We start from the raw sequence: 5,955 nt of genomic DNA, 5'->3' as shown, positions 1-5,955 counted from the left end.
TTATAGTTCCGGCCAGGTAGGAGAGGGGAAATCCCTTTATTCAGTGGATGAAAGGGGAGCTCTTTTCTAAATTGAGGGGATATGATTTTTTTCCAATGGGTAAAGGGGGGAGTTGAAGGCAAAAATGGGTGGGGAGGGCATTTTTTTGGTGGGTAAAAGGGGTTTTCAAAAAATTATGAGGGGAGAAATTTTAGCCGAAAAAGGTGATTTTTGCAAAAGCGAGAGGAGAGAGAAATTTTAGCCAAAAAAGGTACTTTTCAAAAAAGTGAGAGGAGAGAGAAATTTTATCTAAAATAGGTGGCTTTCAGAAAAGCAGGAGGAGAGAAAAATACCAATCCCAGCCACTGACGGCAGTGCACGGGACCAGGCCGAAGCGCCTGAGGTATGGTTAGTTTAGGTAGGTAGTGCGGATGGCTTCATGGGTGCACGGTGAATGATGTGTGAGTAATGGCTGAGGTGGTGTGTGCATGGATAGAGGGTGCATGCATGCATGGGTGTGCGGGTCAGGCTGGCATGGGTGTGCAGGTAACATATACACGGTGCACACAAGGTGTGCGCGACCATGTAGCAGGGCACGCGTAGTGTGCGACGAGGGCACACAGCATACAGCAAGGCATGCAAGCCATGCGGTGGTTCCCCCCTTTGGTCTCCATGTTGGGTCTTTCAAGCCAATCTGGACTATCTAGGATCGATGGTTACAAGGAGAGGAATTCGCTACTCTTCCAATCTTGCAACAACTAAAAATATTTGATTTTTTTATTTTCCTTAGCTGGGCTTTACATGTGCCACTTCAGAGAATTTTAGTCTCTTGGCTGGTTCTTTTGAACCAATTTGGACCATATGGTCTTCCAGTTGGGGTTTTCCAAATCGAGTTGGGCTATCTGGCTTTCCAGGTGGGTTCTTTCGAATTGGACTGGGCTATCTGGCCTTGTCAATTACATGAAAGAAACTTATTGCTCTTTCTACCTTGTAAAAGATATTAACAATTAATTTGGATTTTTTATTTGAATTTTTAATTTTGATGCTTGATTAGGAATCTTTTAATTCTTGCCTTGATTTGGAATTTTTTTCATTGATTTGGTTTAAAATTTGATGATTGATTTGGAATCTTTTAATTCTTTGGTTCTTCTTTGAATTGAATTTGGACTTCTAAATTGGAATCCCAAAATAATAATTTTTTTTATTATAAAATGGGCCCTCTCCCCTGTTCATTTTTCATTTTAGCTTTTCTTAGTGAAGTGAGTTCCTGGAACTCTCTGGTTTTTCTTGGAATTTTCCTTCCTATTTTTAGAGTGTTTCACCTTGTTCTTAAAGTTCTTGAAGATCTTCATCCTGTTCTTGAAGGAGGAGTTATTTGAAGAATTTGATATTCTGTTAGGCTTTTGTGTAAATTGGGAAACTTTCTAGGGCTTTTGTAGTTTCTAAAAATATGACTGAAAGGAGGAAGAAGAAGACTCTGGGAGAGGTCCAGCTCGAGAGTTGCAATAGTCCTTCTCATAAGGATGGGGGCCTGGGCAACTGGTATTCCGGTCAAGCTCTTCACAATAGCCGGAATCACATCTACAACTCCATATGGGGTTCCTGGGCAAGTCTTTACATTTTATTCATTATATTGATCATCTTTTAATCATGTTTTGTTGTCCTCTCCATTTTTTATTTATCGTACTGTTTTAGCATTTGGTTGCTTTTTTTTTTATTTATTATTATTTTTTATTTCCATTAGCATGAGGGGAAGGAACCACCTACCTTGGCCTCCTATGGCCATCCGAACATGGTTCAATCCTGGCATAGGATGCTCTCTCGTTGGGTGAAGGAGATGGTTGAAGATACCTATCTATGCTAGCTGGCCCTTGTAGAGACCCAAAAGTTTAATCTGACATTGGTAGGGGCTCCGATGGAGTGGTGGTGGCCAAGTACTCACATTTGCCACCTTTCTGTTGATGAGATCACTATTATGCCTATGTACTTCTATGCCTTGACGGGCATTTGAATTGGGGGTAGATCCATGACCCTACCCGTAGGATTTTTGACAGCCAGGGAGTTTACAAATCTGACAGGTATCACCATTAAATCTGGCTAGACATGCATCCGCCTAGGGGAGATTAGTGCCCGATGGTGGAAAGTCGGCCTGGGGGAGAATCCAAACAATATATCTCAGGTGGCATGTTCCTTCTTACATTCACTGTGGGTCAGTTCCTCTTCAGTGACCTCCGAGGGGGAGTAGATAACTGCCTGGTGTACTTCCTCAAAGATCTTCGCACAGTAGATTCCTAGGCCTACGCCGGGGCTGCCTATGCATATCTCTTGCAGTCCCTAGACCTACTGTCCTATGAAGATAGGGGCCTCAAGGGGGTAGGCTACATTATCCAGGTAGCTTTCCATCTCTTATCTATTTCCTTTCAGTCAATTGGTATGCACTTTCTTACTTTGATTTATTGAAACAGCCCTGGGGTTTTGAGCACCTGTGGACCATAGCCCCTAAGCTGAGGGATCCTGAGCCATTATTCTTCCCACTGGCCACAAAGTGGGGAGATAACCAGGTGGTCCAGGCCCAATGCCATCCTTTGAGGAAGAATGGACTATGCATCCCCATCCTCTCTCTTCACCTTCATGTGAAGGGGAGGGATTCGAGTCGTGTGTACTTGGCTTGCGGGCCCCGTACTGTCGTATCTTTGCTTGTAGATACGTGGAGGCCTATTTTGCAAGAGTGTAAAATTCATCATTTGAGACAAGGGTATTGATGATGGTCCAATTCGGGGATCAGGATTATACAAATGGAGTTTAAGAGTCGTTATCTAGGGTTATGGGCCTAGGACCTGGGGGTGGGCCCGTATCTTGAGAAAAGGGCCCAAAATTTGGTTTGGTCGAGAGATTTGGGATAAGTGTCAGGTTATAGAGTTGGGAAGGTGTTAAGCACCCAATCTACCCGGTTCTACTGGTCATGTTGCTAGATGCTTAAGAATGAACATTTTCCACAATTATTACTATTCGACATGTGTAGCTAAGTTATCACACATATATACATTAATTGAAGTCAAACTATTATATACACTAAAACAAGGCTTATTAGATATCTACATTATGTTTAAATGAGGAGAGAGATTAAACCTGAGTTTAAATCCTATTTTAGGTTAAGAGGGGTGGCCCCCTAATTGGTATTGGCTCAGACAATCTTTCATGTTCCCCAAGCTCAGGGGAAGATGGTCTTGACCTCCAACATCCTTTCTTGAGAGATGCTGATTGTGAAGGTATCCGGACAGAGTTTTGGCTAGGAATGGTCACTTTCGGATTTGGATTCGGACAGAGCTTAGGCTAGGGAAGGCTATTTTTGGCTTTGGATTCAGACAGAGCTTCAGCTAGGGAAGGCTTTTTCCAAGCTTGGGATGAGGTGGCACTCCGGCAGAGCTTCCACTAGGGATAGGCTAAGGGAGGGCTAGGCTAAGGAGGCATTCTGATAGAACTTTCACTGTGGATAGACTATTTCTAAAAATATTCCAGGGACACTCGGATAGGGCTTCAGCTAGGGAAGGCTATTTCTGAAAAGAAACGAGCCGACCGAAAAATAGATCGAATTAAGCTCCATAGTCTTGAGTATAACTATATATGGTGTTTCATGCAGATGTGAGACATGTACCAGAATTAAGGAAAAACTTAATATCTTTGGGGGCACTTGACTCAAATGGCTGCAAGTACATAGTAGAAGGTGGAGTTCTCAAAGTTATTAAGGGTGTAATGGTTGTCATGAAGGGACAGCTAGCAGGAAACCTATACACACTCATAGGGAGCACAGTTATAGGTGGAACATCTGTGACTATAGATGCAGTATTTGATACAGATGATACCTATCTATGGCATATGTGGTTAGGGCATATGGGAGAAAGAGGATTGATGGAGCTTCATGAAAGGAAAATGTTGAAGGGAGTAAAAACTTGTAAACTGAACTTCTGCAAGTATTCTGTGTTCGAAAAATAGTGCAAGGTTAGTTTCAAAACTGTAAAACATAAAAGTAAAGGGGTGCTTGATTATGTACACAGCGATGTATGGGGTCCTTCAACAACAAAATCTAAAGGTGGGGCAGAATACTTCGTGACCTTTGTTGATGATTACTCAAGGAAAGTCTGGATCTACTTCATGAAGCATAAAAGTGAGGTGTTCACTAAATTAAAGGAATGGAAGGCTGAGGTATAAAGGAAGACAAGAAAGAAAATTAAATACTTGAGAACAGATAATGGAGGAGAGTACACATACAAGCCTTTTCTAGAATTGTGCAAAGCTGAAGGGATTACATGTCATTTCACGATTCTAAAGACACCACAGCAAAATGGTGTAGCTGAAAGGATGAACAGAACACTTCTAGAAAGGGCTCGGAGTATGAGGCTGAATGCAAGGTTGAGCAAGAGATTTTGGGCAGAAGTAGTGAACATGGCATGTTTCCTCATCAATAGATCTCCATCAAAGGCGATTGATTGTAAAATTCCCGAAGGGGAATGGATAGGAAAACCAGTAGATTATTCTATTCTAAAAATATTTGGTTGTCCAGCCTATACGCATGTTGAGAGTGGGTAGCGTTCCAAGTTAGACTCAAAGTCTAAGCAATGTATCTTTCTTGGTTTTAAGAAAGGTGTAAAGGGATTCAAGTTGTGGGATCCAAGTTCACAGAAAGTTGTGGTTAGTAGAGATGTTGTGTTTGATGAGTCTCATATAGTGAAGTCAAATTACAATTCATAAGCAGTTGATGAAAAAAAATAAGGTTCTACTGTGCAGGTGGAGTTAGGTGAGTTAGAAACAACAAGAGAGAATAAGTCATCAAGTGACTTACCAGGACAGCAGGAAGCAGTAGAAGTTCCCTATACTGCGGCAAAGGGTAAAGGGAAGCGTACTCACAAAACACCTACGAGATACGGGTTTGAGGACATGATTGCCTATGCCCTCACTGTAGGTACAGGTGATCCATCATCCTACCATGTTGCTTTGAGTGATGTACAGCATGATAAATGGATGATAGCTATAATGGAGGAAATGAAATCTCTACAGAAGAACAAGACTTGGGAGATTGTGGAAAAACCCAAGGGAAGAAAAATCATTGGGTGTAAATGGGTCTTTCCTAAAAAAGAGGCAGCATCTGAAAATGAGTGTGAAAGGTATAAGGCTAGACTTGTAGCCAAGAGCTATGCGTAGAAGGAGGGGATAGACTGCAATAAAATATTTTCCCCGGTGGTAAAACACACTTCGATTAGGGTACTACTTGCTTTGGTGGCCATGTATGATTTAGAGCTTGAACAACTTGATGTGAAAACTGCATTTCTTCATGGTGACTTGGAGGAACATATATACATGGAGCATCCTGAAGGTTTCAAGGTGCAGGGAAAGGAAGACCATGTTTGTCTGCTTAAGAGGTTGCTTTATGGCCTTTAGCAATCTCCTAGGCAGTGGTACAAGCGCTTTGATTCCCACATGATGAAGATTGGCTACATAAGAAGTGAGTATGATAGTTGTGTTTATTATAAAGTGTCAAGTGATAATTCCATTATTTTGTTGATGCTTTATGTTGATGACATGCTCATTGCTACAAAGAACAAACATGATATAGTCTCGTTGAAGTCTTTGTTGAGTGCTAAATTTGAGATGAAGGATCTTGGTGCCGCTAAGAAGATCCTTGGTATGGAAATCCTTAGAGATAGAAATGCAGGTAAACTTTGGTTAACTCAGAAGAGGTATATTGAAAAGGTGCTAGAGCGTTTCAATATGGAAAATGCTAAGTTGGTTAGCACTCCGTTAGCTGGCCACTTCAAGTTATCTGAAAGGGAATGCCCTACAACACATGAGGAGGTGGAGCAGATGTCTCAAGTCCCTTATGCTAGCGCAGTTGGGAGTCTCATGTATGCTATGGTTTGTAGCAGACCGGATTTGTCTCATGTAGTCAGTGTTATTAGCAGATACATGCCAGGGAAGGAG

The sequence above is a fragment of the Macadamia integrifolia genome, chromosome 1, assembly GCF_013358625.1.
Source record: "Macadamia integrifolia cultivar HAES 741 chromosome 1, SCU_Mint_v3, whole genome shotgun sequence".
Lineage (NCBI taxonomy): Eukaryota > Viridiplantae > Streptophyta > Magnoliopsida > Proteales > Proteaceae > Macadamia > Macadamia integrifolia.
The sequence above is the reverse complement of the archived record's forward strand: the minus strand, read 5'-3'. Positions refer to the sequence as shown.